Genomic DNA, 22,099 nt, shown 5'->3' on the forward strand with positions numbered 1-22,099 from the left:
CAAACAACCTTTGTTCTTGCAACCGTCTTACCATGCAAGCGCTGGGGGCAAGATTTCAGGTCAGTCCTTAATACACATTTTTGTCTTTAGGTACTTAGGTTTGCCTGCTTCCAGTTTATGTTTTGCTATTGTCCAGTCTCCATTTCTGGATGGGACTGGTACTTTCAACCCTCATGCTAGGTGTCAACAGGTACAGAGTCCAATTATTCTTTTCATTATTGGTACAGCTTGCATTCCCTGGTATTTCAACTGATCATTCTGTCTCCTCCTTACTACAGCTCCCGATTAACCCTGTTAGAAGGGTGTGTGTCGAGTAGCACTCTCTCCTTGTGGGAAAGGAGTCACAAACTGTTGACATGAGTCTGCAGTCTTTTCCTAAAAGGTTTGGAGCGTATTGCTTCAGTGACCCAAGAGGTTCGCCTCTGGCAGGTCATAGCTGACACCATGAGCGGAAGATAAAAAGTATGACAGGACAAGGACTGCCAAGAGGGCAGCAGCAGTAAAGGCACTTAAAACATACCATTAACAACTGAAACGCATCATTAACATACATATTTTGAAACATACATTTTTAAAATTTATTTTTCGACTTCAAGTTTTCAAGCCAGTTGCCTATAATGCATTATGAGCCATGCTCTCTCAGGCAGTCCCGATCTGTGGTTATTTATCTGTGTCAGAAGAATCTCTGGGTACTCAGAGGATGTAGGCAGTGTGGTGATTTGCAAGAAGACCTGTCCTGTTACGTGATGGAGGAAAGCTGCTAGGGACTGCATTGGTCTGGATGCTAAGGGCTTAGTAAAATCGTTCAACTGAGGCAGTACAAGACTCCACTCTTAGTATAAGGCTGTACCACCTGAGTTCATTGGTAGCGTAGACAGAGCAGCCAGGTATACTTTAGGAGGGAGGGAGGGCTGTAGAATCAGTACAAATGAAATTGTAATACAAATGGTCCAAAGAAACACTGAAGAACAAGTTACTTTCTTATCTGGTAACATTCTTTCGATGGGATGGTCCGACGACGTATTCCATATCTATGACAGGTAATGTCCACAGCTGTGCTGCTTCGGAAAATCTTTGGCGTCTGCGTCCTGCGTCGATGACGTCGATGCGCCGTCCCCGAGGACCTCCTCCGACGGCCGACTTCACCCTATGTGATAAGTAGGACGCACGACGCCCATAGCCTCAGTTATAGTTTTTTCCCAGAACGTGTGCCACCAGTTTTCTGCCTGTCAGACACACAAGGCCTTGCGGAACGCAAGCTGCAATCGCAAAAGAAATTCTGCAGCGGGGAAGGCAGGGAGGGAGCGATATGGAATACGTCGTTGGACCATCCCATCGAAAGAACGTTACCAGGTTATAAAGTAACTTGTTCTTCGAGGGGATTGGGTCCTCCGACATATTCCATATCTATGACAGACTCCCAAAGCAGTACCAAGCAAGGAGGTGGGAAAGAATTTAGAACACAAATTTAGCATGCCCAATCAAATTGCGGAATAGAGGACTGCCTTGCCAAAGGCCAGATTCTGCCCTCTGATGGAATCGAGGGAGTAGTGACATACAAAAGTATTTACTGAAGCCCAGGTGGCTGCATCACAGATGTGGCGAATAGGAACTCCCCTCTGCAGGGCAGTAGACGCAGCCACTCCCCTGGTAGAAAGGGCCCACAAGCCAGCCGGAGGATCCTTACCCACCAAGCGGTAAAACTCGGGAGATAGCTAAAATAATCCAACGAGACAAAGTCTGTTTCGTCACAGCTTGTCCCAAACGCTTTCCAGCGTAACCAATGAAAAGTTGATCGTCCACTCTGACCCGGGACATGCGCGAAATATAAAAGCTCAACGCTCTCCTAGGATGAAGCCTATGGATCCTCTCCTCATCCTTACCAGGATGTGGAGGAGGATAGAACACCGGAAGAACAACCTTCTGGCTCAAATGAAATTCCGAAACCACCTTCGGAAGAAAATAAGGACGAACTCTAAGGACAACCCTGTCCTTCTGAAACACAGTGAAGGGTGGCTTAAATGAAAGTGCCTGTAACTCACTCACTCTGCGAGCGGAAATAACCGCAACCAAAAACACAGTTTTCAGAGTTCACAGCCTCAAAGGGCAAGAATGTAAAGGCTCAAACGGAGCACCCATAAGAAACTGAAGAACAAGGTTCAAATCCCAACCGGGCACCAGAAAAGGTGACGGAGGGAACACATTAGTGAGCCCTTTCAAAAATTGCGAAATTAAAGGAATCTTAAAATAGGAACACTCTTCAGACGAGCGCTTAAATATGGACAGCGCCGCCAGGTAACCTTTAATGGTCCCCACTTGCAAGCCCCTGTGGGCCAAAGAAAGCAAAAAAGACAGAACCATGGGAATGTCACATTCAAAAGGATCCACATTTTTAACTCTGCACCAGTCGCAGAACTTTCTCCAACGGTAACGGTACAGAGACTTTGTTGCCGGCCGCCTGGCCGAGAGCAACACCTCCATCACGTCTTCAGGGAGGTCCCAATCCTTATACCTCAACCTTTTAGAAGCCAAGCGTGAAGGTTGAGGGATCTGACCTCTGGATGGAAAACCTGACCCCCCCTCCCGTGAGAGCAGATTGTCGCGGTAGGGAAGACGACGTGGAGGGCAGATGGACAAGTCGAGAAGGCCCGGGTACCACGTCCTCCGGGCCCACGCCGGAGCAATGAGGATCATCCGGGAACCGAACCTCCGTAACCTCTGCAGTACTTGCGGGATGACGGGGACTGGAGGAAACGCGTACAGCAGTGGGAATGACCACTTCACCACGAACGCGTCTCCTAAGGCTCCTTTTGGAGGAAATTCCTGCAAGCAAAACCTTTCGCACTTCCGGTTGACACTGGAGGCGAAGATATCCACATGAGGGGTCCCACAAAGGGCGAAGATCTCCAGGAGAATCTCCTGAGCCAGCTCCCACTCGTGAGAGATTGTGCTCTGCCTGCTCAGAGCGTCCGCCGTCTTGTTGTCGTCTCCGGCCAGATGAACAGCCGAGATCGAAACCCCTTGCTGGATGGCCCAGAACTCGAGCTGCATCGCCTCCCTGCACAGCAGAAGTGACCCTGCCCCCCCCCCCATTTTGTTGAGGTAGTGCATGGCCACCGTGTCGTCCGTTAGAATCAGGACACTCTTTCCACGCAGTCGACAGAAAAGCCTTCAGGGCTAGCCTGACGGCCCTCAGCTCCAACAGATTGATATGGAGTCTGGACTCCTACAGAGACCAACGACCGCTGACTGTCAACTTGTTGGCATGAGCTCCCCATCCCGTGAGGGATCCGTTCATCACGATCGTCACCTCTGGCCAGGGCAGCCAAAATGGGGCCCCCTTCATCAGATTGCCTTTGACGGCCCACCACAGAAGGTCCTGGGCTACCGAGGGCGGCACCTGAACAGGGTCCGACAGCCTGCCGAAGGACTGAGACCACTGGAGCTTGAGTGGCCACTGCAAAGATCTCATCCGCAGACGAGCCTCTGGCACCAGAAGAATGCAGGATGCCATGAGGCCGAGCAGTCTCAAGAACTCGGACGCTGGGAGATCCTGGGCAAATTGAAACTTGATCACCATCTGCTGAATGTGAAGAGCCCTCAACTGGGGAGGAAAACACTGCCCCAGGGATGTGTTGAGCACTGCTCCGATGTACTGGAGCCGCTGCGTTGGTGTCAAATGGGACTTTTTTAAATTGAGGGAGAAGCCCAGCCTGTGAAGGGAGTGGCAGGTGACGGACAGATGATCCAGGACTTGCTCGGGAGAGCTCCCCCTGATCAACCAATCGTCCAGGTACGGGTAGAAGTGAATCCCCCCTTTCCTGAGATGCGCTGCCACCACCACCATGAGCTTGGTGAAAACCCTCGGGGCAGAGGTCAATCCGAACGGCAGGACCCGAAACTGAAAGTGTGAGTCGCCAACCGCGAACCTCAGGTACTTCTTGTGCCTGAGATGAATCGGCACATGGAAGTAAGCATCCTTGAGGTCAAGAGACACTAACCAGTCCTGAAGTTGAAGGGCCTGGAGGACTTAAGAAAGAGTCACCATCTTGAACTTGTCCTTCCTGAGGAGTTTGTTCAAACCGCGCAAGTCCATGATGGGTCTCAATCCCCCATCTTTCTTCGAAATCAAAAAATAAGGGGAATACCATCCCTTGTTCCTCTCCGCTACAAGCACCAGTTCTATTGCGCCTTTCTCCAGCAGGGCTTGAATTTCCTGTGCAAGGAGCGGATCCGGACTCTTCAAAGAGAGGTTCCCTGGTGGATTGTCGTGAGGCCTCTGCCGAAAAGGAAGACAGTAGCCGTGGGTTATGATCTCCAGAACCCACACATCTGAAGTAATGGCTTGCCACTCTACAAGATGCTGCGCCAGCCTTCCCCCAACCAGCGAACCATGAGACCTGGCCTCATGACTGAGTGGTAGCAGCTGCGGCGTTGCCTGAGGGCAAAGAGGCAACTGCCCGAGCGGCCCTGGCACCTCGAGTACCTTTGTTTCCACCTCTGGCACACTTACGATGGCCTCTTTGACTGCTAGCTCCCCTCGCTTTACTGAAGGACGAGTAATAGCTAAAGGAAACTCCCCTCCATTGCTGTCCCCTAGGATGAAAAGGCAGAGGTTGGCGAACTGCAGCGCCCAACGACTTCGCTGCAGCTTTGGATTTCTGCAACCTCTCAAGGCTCTCGTCAGCCTTGCTGCCAAAAAGTTGTTCACCGTCAAAGGGCATGTTGAGGAGCCGGGACTGCACATCAGGAGCGAACCCAGACTTCCGCAACGACGCAAACCTGCGCATTACGGTGCTTGCCGGCATGGACCGGCTGACACAATCTGCCAAGTCCAAACCCGACTGAACGGCCTCACACATGGCATCCTTGCCACCCTGAACCATAGCAAGGAAACCATCCCGTTCGTCCCCTTCGGGAATATGTTCAGCCATTAATGCAACATAGTTCCACAGAGTGTGTGTGAAACGAGACAAGGCACACATGGAGTTGGCCGCCTGAAGCGCATACCCCCTGAAGAAAACACTTTCTTCGCCCAGCCGTCAAAACGTTTGTCGTCCCTATCCGGAGGGATGGTAGGATACAACGCCTGCTTTGCCGGGGCCGTAGCCGCCTGCACCACAAAACTCTCCGAAGTGGGGTGCCTAGACAAATAGCAGGGGTCGCTACTGGCTGGACGGTATTTTCGCGACAAAGACTTGCCCACTGCCGGGAGACTCTCCGGAGCAGTCCAAGCCTCCGCCACCCTTCTCTGCAGAGCCATATGAAACGGCAAAACCGGGTCAGTGGGGGGACCAAGATCAAGGATGTCCGTGAGATCATCCTGAACGAACTCCCCTGGAGGAGCTGACCAACCCAAGTACTCGGTGACCCGAGACATAAGGCGCCGATATGAAGAATCAGCATGAGTGCCAGGCTCCAGCCTACAAAACTCCACCTCCGGAGAGGTGTCCAGTCTACTGGCATCATGCAGCGACTACCTCAGGTCATCAAACTGGCTATGGCCCGAGATAAGCACATCTGGAACCGTAACCGGAACCAAGTCGTCATCAGAGCCTTCATCACCCTCTGAAATGTACTCCAGGCGGGGAGTGGAAGACCTCTGGGGACCAAAGCAGTTCCTGACCTTAGCCAGAGCCTTTCTAGGGGCTAACCCCGTGCCACGGGGCCCCTCCGACACCACCGCCTTGAAAGGCGTCGAGGGCGCCGAACGAGTCGGCGCCGGCGTCAACAGAAAAGGCGTCGACGTCGAGCGAATAGCCATCGACATCAGCTGCAGCGCCGCCAGCGTCGACACAGGCCTCGAAGCCGGAGCCCCGAGCGCCTCTCTCGACGACCTACGCGCCGACGGCGTCGACGACCCCCTCGGTGGCGGAGCCTCGAGAGAAATCATCGATGACCCCCTCGGTGGCAGAGCCTCGAGAGAAATCGTTGACGACCTCGGCGCCACAGGCGTCGACGTCTTCTTCGAAGACGGCACAGGATCACGCGGTCTCGAGCGCGTCGAGGATCGGGACCTGGAACGGGCATGGCGAGAATGGCTACCCTTGTCCGAGCGGGACCTCTCCCGCAAGCCGTGCCGACCACCCGAGCCCGAAGGCCCAAGAGCGGTGTCTCTGGACTGGTGCCGACCGAACCCACTCGGAGGCGCGGACGGACCGGTGCCCTGCGATTCAAGAATCGCTAGCATCTGCTTCCCGAAGGAAGCCCATTCCTCCGGTGTCGCTTGCATGGAGGGATAAGCAACCCGCCGACGGGCGGAGTCCTCGGAAGAGGACGGTGAAGGCGACCGATGCCGGCGCTTCCGGGAATGCCTCCAAGAGGCGGAGGAGTGGTGAGACCGACTCCTGGAAGGAGACCCACTGGACTTCCGACGATGACGCGGAGAGTCGCCCCTCGAGTCATCCGTCGAAAGCCCCGCAGACCTCGACTTCCGTGGCTTAGACACCCGGCCTACCGACAGCTTCTTCTTGCGTTCCCGCAAGGCCTTTGCCGTGAGCGACTGGCAGTCGACACAGTCGTCCGTATCGTGGGCCTCCCCGAGGCACCAGAGGCAGGCGTTGTGCAAGTCTGTGACCGACATCTTGGACCCACAGTCCCCGCATTTCTTGAAGCCCGGACCCGGGGTTGAAGACGAAGTAGACATCGCCACGAACAGGTCTTCACAAAAAACCGAACAGGTTCAACGAACCGAGAATTGAAAACAGCAAACTCCAAAGAGTCGAGGCGTACCGAGATTCACGAAGCGAACACGTTCGCGGAAAAAACGGAACTGAGGCTATGGGCGTTGCGCATTCTACTTATCACATCAGGTGACGTCGGCCGTCGGAGGAGGTCCTCGGGGACGGCGCATCGACGTCATCGACGCAGATGCCAAAGATTTTCCAAACCAGCACAGCTGTGGACATTATCTGTCATAGATATGGAATACGTCGGAGGACCCAATCCCCTCGAAACACTATGTATTGTAAAAAATAAATGGTTTATTTAAATACAAGTAAGCCCAGATAAATCTTGGGCTAAATAAGTACCATCACATTATATATAACCACAATTATAAAAACACAACACTATGCTTGAAGGTACACAGACCAAAGCGTATAACCTTATTTGGAACACATAACAGTAGTTCTAGGGAAGTCAATCCTTTTCATACACATTCAGTATAGGTCACGCCTATTCCTGGGGAGTCAAATCCAATGGTTACTTTCAGATTACATTCAGTAATTCAAGGGTAGTAGAGACTACCAGTTGTACCGTGACTCTCAGTAACAAATCACATAATCGGTCAACTGGACAATATACGTTTTGTGAATAGTGGAACACTTATTGTAGGTACAGTTAAAACCTAGACAACAAAACCAAAAGTGGGAACCTCAACTTTCACTGATACCTAGAGGTAACACCAAGTAATATGAACAAAAATGGTACCAGGAGAATAAGAGAGACTGAAGAAGGTGGGCAGACAAATATGAAGCTCAAAACAGTATATTCATTTTATTAAGATTTGTCTAAAAAACACATAGACGCATATTAATTTAATTAATTCTAAAAAGCATTTTACTAATCATACATCCATACATTCACTCTCTAATACAATATTTAAATAATATATTGACATACTAAGAAATTACAGAAGCTGATCATTTCATTAAACCACTTCTTTTCCATTGTGTTGTAAATCATTCACAATGTTATTAATCACAGTTCATTCCTAATATAATATCCTAAGAAATTACAGAAGCTGATCATTTCATTAAACCACTTCCTTTCCATTGTGTTGTAAATCATTCACAATGATATTAATCACAGTTCATTCCTAATATAATATCGACTATTGGTGCCTAAGGCTATTGGTGCCTAACAGTATCAATCTTATTTACAATAAAAGGCTTCCCAGTTGGTTAATAGTTTCGACTCGACAAGTTATGTGTGTCTTCATCAGGATTGGATGAACAATAGCAACGTTCTAAAAGTAAACAAACATACAATTAAAACATTATTAAACAACATACTGCTGTCAACCTTCTATCAGTAACTCTCTCTCACGATTTAGACCAACCATTGCACACTAGAACAAAAATTGTCTCTGAGTCCAAGTGGGTATTCCCTTGCCCATGATCCCATCAATACTGCTCAATGCAGCCAGCTTAAATGAAACCGACCAAATCAGTCCATTTTCATATACCCATATGCAGTCCCCCCAATTTCATTTAGGGCTCCAGGGTTCAGAAAGGAATACAAACTACTCCCATATTCATACTTAATAGCACATGTCCTTTTAAGTGCTAAGTGCCCTCTCCATAACACCTACCGCCCCCACTGTGATCTGCTTCAGAATTCCAATACAGGTAAGAAAAACATACCTGCGAACCCCATTAGGTTCGCCTAATAGCTTGTATCCCAGTAGCTTCTGGTATAAGTCCAGTAAGGCTGGGTTTTCACAAAAAGCGAAATCTGTGACAAGAACACAGGAAACAATAAACCAAACTTATTAGTGCCACACAATGGAAAATGCCTATACTAATCTCTTTACAGGAAGTTATAAATGGCGAAAGTTCTATACCTAAACTGATCCGTTCCAAACACAGATCAGAAACACTGGAGACTAGGTCACTTCTTGCTCCAGCAAAACGGGAAGAAAAATGACTCTTCTCAAGTTTTCAAGAAACCGTCTAGGAAACAAATTGAATCCTCTTAAGACTAACGAAATGCGAATATGGCATGCATACTATTGCGGGCAAATCCGCCATCTCCTTAATGCAAAAGCCTCTCACCTTTGTTATAGTAACGCTATCCAAATGGAGTGGCACTTGTCTCCCTTCTATCCCGCAGCACAGTTTGTACGCTCGCGGTCGCGAAAAGAACAGAAAACACCTCGTCGCTAACGGGCGTGTACGCTGATGCGTGAATCTGTAAATCAGTAAATAAACAGATCCCGTCAGCAGCAGCCAAAATCAACCATACGGTAAACAAACGCCTACTTCAAACCCGGAGACTATTTGAATATAACTAGGGATAGTATATTACGATTGAAGAAAAAGACATTTAGAACAGAAATGCACAGTCACCTCCTAACAGAGTACTTAAAGAAGAATATTATTCCAACAGGATTACTCGTTCGCAACGAGCCTTGTCTATTTGTGGATGATATTGAATATAAAAATGCGTTTTCTGGGATAGGAACCAAGTGTAGTAGGGACTGGATGTTGCTTACTATAAATACAGCCTTGAAAAAGAGCATGGCAGTTGGGGAAGAGAACCAGAAAGCCGAAATGGCATTTAAGGCGGACTCTACTATTGTAAACATTAAAGAAAAGATGGAATTAATTGAGAATCAAGTGATAGATTTTATTAAAATTACCACCTCTAAGAAGATGGAGAAATTGATCAAGGATGTGAAAAATTTCTCTAAGGAGACGGCATATCCGTATTTACATGCGGATTACCAAGGCCCATCTAATTGGCGAGATCCAGATAACACCTTAGGAACTCCGATTCGAAAAAAGGTCACTTTTTCAGACACTTCTTCAGATGAAGGTGATGGTTACCAAAGAGGGAGGAGAGGAAATCAACAAAGGCAAAGAAACAGAGGGTTCCAAAGAGGGGGTAGAAGAGGGAGACAAAATATGTTTTTTCAATATCCCCCCTATTTCTATCCACAAGGGTTTGTCCCCCCAGGGCCCATGCAACCGCATCCATCGCAAGAACCCCCTTTTCCTCCACCCCAAACAGGCCCACCGCCTTTAGGAAATATGTTCGAAACAAGAAGGCGAGCATACAGAAGGTAAATTCCCCTTCAGCTGTGTATAATCTGTCTGATAAAATTTTGACTACCAAAGTAATATCCATATTAGAAAAAGGGTTTTCCTTCATTCCGATGAAGGACCCTAGTAAAATGGAAGTGGAAACAGAGTTGAGGAGTTTCTTTCGCAAAATTAGACTCAAAGATTTCTTTGATGATTCCCCTCATGAATCGATTGAAAGGATGGCCAATACTCCTTTTAAACCTCCTTCTACCTTTACTCCTTCCCTTAATATGATTTCTAAAGAAACCGCCATATTTGAAAAGGCAGTACTTCGAGACTTTAATGCTCTCTATGATAATAAAGAGAAAAAGAGACGAGATACCAAATGCTTTAATTTCACCAAAGATGATTGGGTAGGTTTAAAGAATTTACAATCGGATAGATCGATTGTTATTAAGAAAGCCGATAAAGGAGGTGGAGTTGTAGTGTGGGATGCTGTCAAATATGACTGTGAGGTCATGAGACAATTGAACAATCAAGAGGTCTATGTCAAACTGCAGGGAGACCCCTCGCAGAGGATATTGAAAGAAATAGAAAGTTTGGTCAAGGATGCTTTAGAAAGGGAAATTATTACTCAGAATGAATTTAATTTCCTTGTCCCTAAGAACACCAGGACTCCCTTGATCTATATGCTGCCCAAAATTCATAAGAGCATGGCTGCACCACCTGGGAGACCGATTGTTTCCCTTAGTGGGTCTATCCTTGAACCCGTGGGACAATATTTGGACCACTTTTTGAAACCTTTGGCGAAAAACACTCCTACCTATCTATCTGACTCTACTGATGTCATTAGAATTGTGGAGGCTTTTCCTTTTGATAGCGACCACGATATGCTTATCACTTTAGACGTAGAGTCGCTATACTCTAACATCCCCCAGGGGGACTCATTGGGGATTATGAATAGGTTTTTACAAACTAGGACCAATATTATCTCTGTCCCTAGTGAGTTCCTGGTTGAACTATTGGAAATTGCTCTTACTAGAAACTTCTTTAGATTTAAGAATGCATATTATATGCAGATTAAGGGGACGGCTATGGGGGCATCGTTTGCACCCAATTATACCACCCTTTATATGTGGGATTTCGAGGAATCCAACATTTTGATAGATGCGAATCCGTTTAGATCAGCTCTCAAATTGTATAAGAGGTACATCGATGACATACTTATCATCTGGGACAGTACTAAGGGGGACTATAATGCGTTCTTCCTTTGGATTAACAACTTAAATCCTAATTTGAAGTTTACTATGCAAACGAGTAATAAGGAGATCGCATTTTTAGACCTCCTTATTAAAGTGGATATAAATGTACTTGCAGTGGACCTTTACAGAAAGGACTCCGATAGGAATACTATACTGCACCACGAAAGTTTTCATGCCCAGTCTTTGAAATCAAATATCCCTTACGGTCAGTTTCTGAGGGCCAGGAGAAATTGCACTAAAATAGAAGATTTTAATAAGCAAGCTTCTGTTATCGAGGAAAGGCTGATAGAGAGAGGATACCCCAAAAGATTACTTACACAGTCGAAAAAACGTGCAAGGTACCAGCATAGAGATGTCCTTTTAAAAAGGGACAGCAAAGAAAGGAAGCTGGGGGGAGACCAACTAGTATGTGCCCTCACGTTCAACACCCAACATAATCAAATCAAGAAGATAATATCCAATCATTGGCATTTACTTCAGCTCAATATGTTGAAATTGCCCAAACCCATTTATGCATTTAAAAGAGGCAGAAACATTAAGAACTGGGTTTCCAAAGCCGACAGAAATACGGCGCAAGATAACCAACCTACCATCACTGCCGCTTGGGGTATGCTGCCCATTAAGGGACACTATCCCTGTGGCAACTGTTCGAGCTGTGCCAGTACTTCGGCTATTGCCTCGATTGAGATTTATGAAAGAATCTGGGATCTGAGGCACCATACCACCTGCCTCAGTACCAACGTAATATATGTTATCATATGCCCTTGTAAAAAGGCTTACATTGGAAAGACATCCAGAGCTGTCAAATTACGCATAAGTGAGCACAAATCTAAGATTAGAACGGGCCAGCAGAATGCTCCGCTAACGATGCATTTTTTGGAACAGAGACATAGGCCAGAAGATTTGAAATGGTGGGCAGTTGAGAAAGTGTTGGGCACTGATGCGGCCAATACGGCTGCACGCCTAGCGCAAAAAGAACAATGGTGGATATACCATACCAATAGCCTAGAGAGGGGCCCGAATCAACAAGAAGAATGGAATTGATTTCCCTTTTTTCACTATTATTTTTTTACTATCATTACACTACAGGTGCTGTAGGGCTGTTATGGGGTGAGTTTCAATCCCCCACGAAAGACTACATTGCTTTGAAACATCGGTACAGTTCAACTTGGGACCCCAATTCACCTAGGGGTCTGCTTTACCTTATTTTCCATGTAGGACATTATGTCGTTTTTTAGTCCTTCTTTTGTGTCTATATCATGTAGGACACAATGTCGTTCTTTAGTCCTTCTTTTGTGTCTATGTCACAAATTTAGAAATACAAGAGGGACCATGATGGACGTTGCTCTGTCCTTCTGCTTTCAGAGGCACACGGCGTTATACTGCGGGCTTCGACTGTTGCAAACAAGGTAAGCGGGTTTGAAGTAGGCGTTTGTTTACCGTATGGTTGATTTTGGCTGCTGCTGACGGGATCTGTTTATTTACTGATTTACAGATTCACGCATCAGCGTACACGCCCGTTAGCGACGAGGTGTTTTCTGTTCTTTTCGCGACCGCGAGCGTACAAACTGTGCTGCGGGATAGAAGGGAGACAAGTGCCACTCCATTTGGATAGCGTTACTATAACAAAGGTGAGAGGCTTTTGCATTAAGGAGATGGCGGATTTGCCCGCAATAGTATGCATGCCATATTCGCATTTCGTTAGTCTTAAGAGGATTCAATTTGTTTCCTAGACGGTTTCTTGAAAACTTGAGAAGAGTCATTTTTCTTCCCGTTTTGCTGGAGCAAGAAGTGACCTAGTCTCCAGTGTTTCTGATCTGTGTTTGGAACGGATCAGTTTAGGTATAGAACTTTCGCCATTTATAACTTCCTGTAAAGAGATTAGTATAGGCATTTTCCATTGTGTGGCACTAATAAGTTTGGTTTATTGTTTCCTGTGTTCTTGTCACAGATTTCGCTTTTTGTGAAAACCCAGCCTTACTGGACTTATACCAGAAGCTACTGGGATACAAGCTATTAGGCGAACCTAATGGGGTTCGCAGGTATGTTTTTCTTACCTGTATTGGAATTCTGAAGCAGATCACAGTGGGGGCGGTAGGTGTTATGGAGAGGGCACTTAGCACTTAAAAGGACATGTGCTATTAAGTATGAATATGGGAGTAGTTTGTATTCCTTTCTGAACCCTGGAGCCCTAAATGAAATTGGGGGGACTGCATATGGGTATATGAAAATGGACTGATTTGGTCGGTTTCATTTAAGCTGGCTGCATTGAGCAGTATTGATGGGATCATGGGCAAGGGAATACCCACTTGGACTCAGAGACAATTTTTGTTCTAGTGTGCAATGGTTGGTCTAAATCGTGAGAGAGAGTTACTGATAGAAGGTTGACAGCAGTATGTTGTTTAATAATGTTTTAATTGTATGTTTGTTTACTTTTAGAACGTTGCTATTGTTCATCCAATCCTGATGAAGACACACATAACTTGTCGAGTCGAAACTATTAACCAACTGGGAAGCCTTTTATTGTAAATAAGATTGATACTGTTAGGCACCAATAGCCTTAGGCACCAATAGTCGATATTATATTAGGAATGAACTGTGATTAATATCATTGTGAATGATTTACAACACAATGGAAAGGAAGTGGTTTAATGAAATGATCAGCTTCTGTAATTTCTTAGGATATTATATTAGGAATGAACTGTGATTAATAACATTGTGAATGATTTACAACACAATGGAAAAGAAGTGGTTTAATGAAATGATCAGCTTCTGTAATTTCTTAGTATGTCAATATATTATTTAAATATTGTATTAGAGAGTGAATGTATGGATGTATGATTAGTAAAATGCTTTTTAGAATTAATTAAATTAATATGCGTCTATGTGTTTTTTAGACAAATCTTAATAAAATGAATATACTGTTTTGAGCTTCATATTTGTCCGCCCACCTTCTTCAGTCTCTCTTATTCTCCTGGTACCATTTTTGTTCATATTACAGTCAAAACCTAGAACTACTTTTGTGATAACACAGTTATACTAGGTGAGTAAAACCTATGGATGTAATATTCAATTACAGGTGCTTTTGAGATCAGTGACACACAGATGGAGATAAGCAGTAACTCTTGTAACTTATTTTTGGATGGCACACAGCTTACTCAAGTTGAGTAAAACCCATATAATTTTTCAAGGAGCTATCAGCAACTTGGGCCAGGTATAAACCTAAGACTCTTTTTGTGTCTGTCCAAAACAGACGAGGGAAAGCGAGACCCAATGTTACACTTTATGAATGACTCAGTTATTCAAGGTAGGTAAAACCTAATGCAGACTTATTCTGGACAGGCTAACAGCAAGTCAGGAGAAGCAAGACCCAGTTGGGGTACACTCGTACAATTATCACAGCAGGAATAATAGTGAAACTAACAGCATTATTTTTGGGAAGAGGCACAACCAAAACACAGGTGAGTAATATACCCTTACATCTAATTTCTGTTAGAATGGCAATACAGTTCTAAGGAAAGGAAGATTGTATATATACTTTTCAGAATAGTGCAACACACATTCAAGGTAAGTCAGAACTTTTCTAACTGTTCACTCTCAGAGTTTCAGAGACCAACCAACTCTTTTACAAGTAAGTAACTTTTAAACACTTATTTTCTTTTCTAGGCAAAAGCCCCAATCCCTTAAAAGTCTTTCCCTTATTCTTGAAGCATGAGTGTTCTCAGTGGCAGAAGGGGGCTCACTAGGGTCTATTGTCCAACAGGCAGTGTCACAATAGGTTCTTAAGTAGCAAAAGTTTATGTTTATTGAGTTTATATAGCGCTTTACACCAAAGCGCTTTACAGAATAACATCAGGTACAATAATGAATTAAGCATAATTTACAAACATGAAACAAACCAGTGGAACAGTATCTAGAACAAGTCAGAGTTCCTTAGAAAGACTGTTCAAACAGGTGAGTATTTTACTTTATAGTTAGTTGCGGGTTCAGGTGCTTCACAGAAGACACTCTAGGAGGATTCCAGTAGTGCGACTGGGTGAACTGGACGAGAAGGCTCACAAACACATAAAACACCACAAAACTACCCAGGAATCACAAGAGACTTAAGGTAAGTAAATACCAAAGTCAGCACAGTACCTCAGCACAGAAGAAGATTTTGTAGCAGGAGAACTTCAGGATCTGCAGCCAAAAACCCGGTCGGTGGATTCCTTGTTGGGGTGACTGAAAACAGGACCTTGGAAGGGATTTTGCAGCAGGGATCAACGAGGAAGGCTGTAGGCGGCTCTGTGGATTTGGCGCCTTTTACAGCAGCACAGAAAAAAACAGAATATCGCAGGTCGGATTCTCTTCATTACAAAGGTCCAGGCCTCTGGTGAGGGGACTTTTTTCAGACTTGATGCGTGTCTCTGGAGATCCAGCAGGATGCCCACGAAGTTTCCACGAGATTCGGAAGACTGTGCACCGCCCAATGGCTCGAGGTCCCAGGGTATTGGGGTATTGCAGTCCCGCAAGGTCGCAGGAGGAGTGGGATGGCTCAAAATGCAGGTCTTCTGGAGTCTAGTGGGTCTCACCAGGCTCTGGGTCAGGGTTGTTGTTTTCTGAGTTCCCAGGTCGATTGGAATGAAGGGCTACAGCAGGCTCAGATTACACAGCATGCTCTCTGGTCGCTGGAAATCGTCTAAACTGCTTTCCCCTCCATCCTCCTCCCTCGCTTCCTGCCTTCACAGACAGACTGGAGCCTGGGCGGGTATTCCAGGGGACTCCCGCCGAAGATAAAAATCACACAAAGGAATTTCCTGCCGTGGATGTCAGGGGAAGGATTAAGGAAGGTCAAGAAACACTAAAATAGCGAAAAATAAAGACATCGGTCATCTTGGTAAGAAGAGCTCCCTTGGGTGGACACAGCCCACGGTAAAGGTGCACCGAATAAGTAAAAGGTATCACTACCACCAGCCATTTAAGGTAAGCTTGTCCCTGTAACAGAATTGCTACAGTTTTAGTGGGAAAGGGGATACATTGTATCTCCCCCTGCACTCCACATAACTATTACTATGAAAATCTGACCCAACACTGATGCACCTCCCACAGGATGAAAGGAGTGGTATTTCCAAGCTGGCCATGCCCACCGAGGCATGATAGTACACCCTGTGAATAATCAGTTGACGTCACTTCTCCCAATGGGGGAGCCCCTTCCCATGAGACCACGAAGGTGAGGCCGCTACCGGATAGTCCCCTTGGAGGGGGTACTCAGTGGGAGAATCTCATGGGGAGAGACTCCCCTTTTGGGACAAGGACAACTATCCAAGGGAAACGTGGTATTACAACCCTACACCCTCTCCCATACATCCTCCTATCCCTGGCCCACCACCTCCATGTTATCTACCCCCCCATTTATGTACGCCAGGTCTTAGGGCTGACCTCTACTGAGACGAAGAAGAGGACAGATTACCGAAGTAAAATCTATGGGACTCCAACTGAGACGAAGAAGAGGTGCAGAGCCATTAAGAATACCTGGTAGAATGGTAATCACCATTTGGTAATCAATATTCTAGCATTCCACAGAGGAGAGACTGGGAGGTTACGATAAACACTGGCAAAGGATTTACAGAACTGTGAGAATCCCGAGATACTGCATTGGGCAGACCGACCACCAAAACAGCCGCCGAAGCAGAAGGACCGCCCAGCCCGCGAGATTCAAACGAGACGCAGAGTAGAAGAAATCCCTCTGGTCTCGAAGGAACGAAGAACCTGGTGGCGTAGAACAACCTTGGAACAGCACTGGGAGTGGTAAACCTGTACCAAGGACAAGAAGTGCAGGTCCAGAGCAAGCGTGAATAAAAACAGCTGCGCAGCCTGATGAATGACCGCAAACACCCGAGGAGGATCAGGAGAGCATCCAGAGGCCCGTGAAGTTAAAGGGCTAGGCGCTGGTGCAGGCTTGGAATGAGGTCTGTGACCCACAAACAGAAACAAGGTATCTTCCATGTGACAGTACTTGGCAAGAGAGAGAAACAAGGTCGTCAAACTAAGAAGCCAGAGAGACTAGTGTCAGAGACCCCACAGAAATGATCTCTCTTCCTCATGGCAACGCTTGACAGGAGAGTGAACCAAGTAGACCGAGCCAAAGAGAGGGAGAGGAGGATCCGATGCCTGTGAAAAACCAGAGGGTGTTTCACAACCTAGTCCCCAGGGATCCTGTACTCAGGTGGCTAAGGAAAGGCTATCGCTTTTGGATCCCACTCCTAGGGGTGGACAAACGAGGGAGGATTACGTGGGTAGGGGGTCCTCGGGAGTGGGGGAGAAACACTCAATGGTGAGACATGGTATCCCACTTTTTCCACAATCCATCTATCCCCTATTCCCACTTATTTTATTGGAAACTACAACTCCCATAATTCCTCCCCACAGCTCCCTGACAATAGTACTGCACCAAAGAAGATGAGAATGAGGTTAGAAGGATTACCTCAGCTGACTTGCATTGAGCCTGACCCTGTAATGAGGCCAGGCATTTAACTCTAACAATGTACACCTGCCACTCATTAGCACTCCATGTGAAGATAAAAGTTGGGGCACACAAGCACACTGAGTGAGGCTGGGTATGAGAAGGAACAGCACTTCCAAGGCTATTGCGAAAGAGGCAGTGGAAGGTGGAATGCCAATGGGCTGATCGATTGTGGGAAGGATCAAGATAAGGCCAGGCAAGATATCTATGCTTTCGGGAGGCAGTGAATGTTCGTAAAGCAAAGTCGAGCAAGCAGAGTAAAGAAACTCAAGATGCCAGAAAGCGACCCGCGACCCTACCGGGTGAACGGCGGAGTTGGGGAGGAGCAGAGGAGGCGTTGGTAACGAACTTGAGCTGCAGAAAAGAGATGAAAGAAATGCAATTAACATTGCCAGTGAGTTATCGAAATGAAACAAAAGTCTGGTTGATGTTAAAAGGGAAAGTGACTATCGTTTGAAAGTTGAAGGTTACGTGTGTGCCGATAAAATGCGAATGAAGAGAACAATTGGTAAAAGACAAGGATACAGAGTAGCAAAGTGGTCCTGCGAAAGAAAGTTGCATGTTCGAAAGTCTCTGTGAAATGTTTATGGAATTTGAAAGATATTGCAAGCGAAGGTGAAAGGAAACCGCAATAAGGAAAGATGGCAACATAAGATAAAAGTTACAAGAGGGCAAAAGTTAATTATAAAGACTGTGGAGAAAAGCCAAGCAGGCAAGTGAGAGAAAATAAGAACTATGAAATAAGAACTACATGTACAAAGAGGCAATTCGTGTTGAATATGAACTTTGAAACTAAAAGAGAATAAGAACTAAAGATACCAAGAGGTATTGGTATTACTTATGTTCTTCTGAAAAAGCCAATAGGGCAGAATAAAGAGAGTGAGATACATAAGGACTAAGAAGTATCAGTGCCATAAGATGTTGTTGATTACAAGCTGAAGGATTGTTGGAAGAGAAGTCGAAGTGGTCATGCAGAGGGTCTCTGTAAATTCCTTGCAGTCTCGAAAGTCTTTGACATTGGAAAAGACATAGGAGGTAAAATACCATGGGCAAGTGAAACCCACAAAGGAAAACAGGCTTGAGCCCAGCAGACGGAAGCCTGTAGAACTGTACTGTGAGAAATTGAGAATATATGTACTAAGTATTGATGACAAGATGAGCAAAGTGTAAAGAAATGGTTGATTTGAGGGCGCTGATGCGCACGACAGTAATGGCTGCCTTATCAGAGCGCTCCGGCCCGAGAAATATCCGTAAGGCAACAAATCCTGTATCCGGAGCTCGCTGCGGGACACCGAATTGAAAAAGACGTGCATTGGATGTGAATGCACCTACACAGAAAATCCTGAAATCAAAGGTGCCTTGGCTGCGGAAGTACATTGAGTAGAAGTTTCAGGGGGACGGGCCAAGGCGCGAGCCGATCCTCGCAACCAGAAGACTGCAGCCCTGAGCCGCTGATGCTCTAGACAGGAGGGGCATTGAGAGGAGAGGCCCGCGACACAGAAGGGCTCAGCGCTGGAAGGAGAGTGGCGTGACCCGATGTGGACGGCTTCTCCCCCCTCCATACCTACCTTCGGGCCGGACACAGAAAGACCCGTGCACCACTGTGGCTGTCCAAAGAAGCCGGCTGATCAGCACCACCCCGGCCGAAACCGCGCGCCCAGACGGGGGTGAAAGCGGAGTTACCGCATTTGCAGAGCTTGCGGTCCCGGCTAAGGCGAGCGCCGCCGCGCACTGTGTGACCCCCGGACAGTGTTCCCCTCCCGGCGTGGGCACCCCTTTAGCCTTGCTTCGGGCGAGGGAGCTGAATCTAAGACCGTGAGGCGGTTGGCCTGCACAGACCCCCGTGGGTGCGCGGCAGCGTGGTGGGGGGGACACAGAAATCCTGCGGCAGCTGAAGCGCCGGTGGAAATACATCGTACGGCCGCTTCCTTACATAGAAGACGACTGAGGCTAAACCAAACTGGACTACAGACACACATCCAGGCTGTGTGACACTGCAGAGCCGCATTATATATTGGCAGTGAACATTCTTGATACAAGACGCGATGCAGAGCATTTCTCCCCGTGCTTCGCAGGTACCCCACTGAAACGGGCCCATACACACGGCATGTGATGCACGATAGACACCATATTCGTGCCCTTCGCGGATTGCGGGCATGCAATTGCGATACTGTGCCCAGGTCAACTGTAACAGAACGCTACTGAGCCACAAATTGCATGAAATCTGCGGTGCCAGACGCTGCACAGATCCCTGTGCCATAAAATAAGCGGATATTGAACTTGCCAGCGCCAATCTGAATATCCGTTAACATCACAACCGTGTTCTATATGTGGACAATCAGTGAAGCTACAGTAGGCGAGTGCCCTCAGCATCTACTAAACAGGCTGTTTACCGTTGGGAAGACTTAATATCCTGCACCCAGAAACGTAGGAGACCACAATCCATTGGCAGCACTGGGCGAGCAGGCCTGTCCCTGCGTTGAGTGACCCCCTGCAAAAGACCCGACACAGTGGCCCCAGGTCCAGTGCAGTAGCCAGGCAAAGCCTGAGTGTGCGGAATCGACCTACCCTCTGCTAGACATAACCACTGAACTGCGGACGCCACTTGCTCGTGGAACAGATTGGAGTTGAGCGCCTAACGACACGATCGCCATGGGGAACACGAGGAAACAAGACAAAATGGCGGAAGGAGCAAGTGCCAAGAAAAAAGGGACGATGGATTCATATACAAGCAGCCAGTCGGGGAGCGGCGAACATGAACCACCAACACCATCTGGTTCTGAACCCGGTGCGGAGAGCAGTGACAGGGTTGAACACCTGACCAACATAGTCCAAAATGGCTTTCTATCCCTAAACATGAGCCTGGATGATATTGTAACAACCGTTGGAACACTGAAAACCAGAGTGGACATGCATAGCCTGAGACTGACTGAGGCAGAAAACAGGATTGGAGCAACTGAAGACACGGTCGCGCGGCACGACCGAGACATAGCCCAGCTCAGAGAAAACATGAACAAACTACAGAATAAGTGTGAGGACCTTGAATCGCGTTCAAGAAGAAACAACTTACGAATTGTGGGAGTGCCAGAGTCATTTGGCAAAGATAAAATGGAACTACAGGTGGAATCACTCCTTAAGACCCTCTTTGGAACAAACTCCTTTTCAGGACACTTCCTGATCGAGCGTGCACACCGCACTTTGGCTCCCGTGCCGAAACCTGGGGTTCCACCTCTCACAATTATTGCAAGACTGCTCAACTACAGAGACAGAGACACAATCCTCCAGATGGCGAGAGAGCTTGGGACACTGCAATACGAAGAAAGCCGTATACACATTTACCCAGATTTTGCTGCCGGAGTATACAGGCAAGCCAAAGATCATATGAACCAGTCAAAAAACTTAAGAGCGCGAGGGGTCCCATATGCACCGATATTCCCGCCCAAGATGAGAATTCAATATGGAGGAAGGGCACACTTCTTTGAGACTCCTGCCGCAGCCTTCGCATACATAGAAGCCACCATTCTGCTGCCCCCAGGGGCCGTGGACCAGACTAGAATGGGAGACATCCGCCTGCAGCGGATGACCGAGTCCCTGTTGAGTGACTCAAGCCATATGCACATCCTTTTGTGTTGGAAAAATGTTCGGCTCCCATGGGGGGCTCTGAGTAACGTGAAAGCGGGCCGTGAGCCCGATCTGGTAGCCTCGTGTAGGCAACTAAGCACCCTCAGGAATGTTCCTAATGGTTAGTAGGGTCCATCATCAAGTTGAGGTAGATGATGTAGGTGGGGGGGCAGGGAAGTTGGGAATGTTTTGGACTACTGCGCCCACCTAGACGAGTTTGAGTCTTGGGAAGTGGAATGCATGAACAGAAGTTTTAGTTTAATTGAAATATGGTCTTGCAGACACTGGTGCTACTCAAACGCAGTCCAACTACAAACTAGTGGTTATCATGGTATGTCACAATATGTATACATGAAAGATGAGTGACGCGTTAAAGATAAGATTATTATCATGGAATGTCCGAGGCCTAAACAACCCGATGAAAGCCAGAAAAGTGGGGAACTATGTCACTAGACACGGGCCACAAATTCTAATGTTGCAAGAAACACATGCACAGAGCTCGGTCAATGAGAAAACATTGGCTAAATGGGGTAAATTACGTTATTATACGGATTACTTCTCGCAGTCCAGGGGGGTGTGTACTCTCATACACCACTCGCTGGGTTTTCTGACCAAGGGACACAAGGTGGACCCGATGGGTAGATATGTACTGGTCTGGGGGGAAATAGCAGGGAAACGAATAACCCTGGTGAATACCTATGGTCCTAACCTAGACGACCCAGAGTTTTACCTGAATATGTTTGAGATCCTTAACAAACATGGCACAACTAGTATAATATGGGGGGGGAAGACTTCAATGTTGCACTGGACCCTGTCCTGGACAGATCTGCCAGTGTGGCCAGGGCGCCCACTAGGACAGCATTAACTCTAGGTCAAGTTCTCCCACAACTGTCCCTACTGGACGTCTGGAGAGTACTCGACCCTGTTAGTAGACGATACACATTCTACTCTTCGGTGCACGATAG

The 22,099-nt window shown here is 47.0% G+C and overlaps 1 protein-coding gene across 3 annotated transcripts in view; it reads right to left on the bottom strand.

Annotated features, from left to right (window-relative positions):
* The window catches only part of PGAP6 (post-GPI attachment to proteins 6), a 1,624,027-nt gene that overhangs the window by 1,395,361 nt on the left and 206,567 nt on the right, over positions 1 to 22,099 (bottom strand). The gene's annotated exons all lie outside the window — the stretch shown is intronic.

This window comes from Ambystoma mexicanum, chromosome 2q, assembly GCF_040938575.1.
Source record: "Ambystoma mexicanum isolate Mex_15411 chromosome 2q, UKY_AmexF1_1, whole genome shotgun sequence".
Lineage (NCBI taxonomy): Eukaryota > Metazoa > Chordata > Amphibia > Caudata > Ambystomatidae > Ambystoma > Ambystoma mexicanum.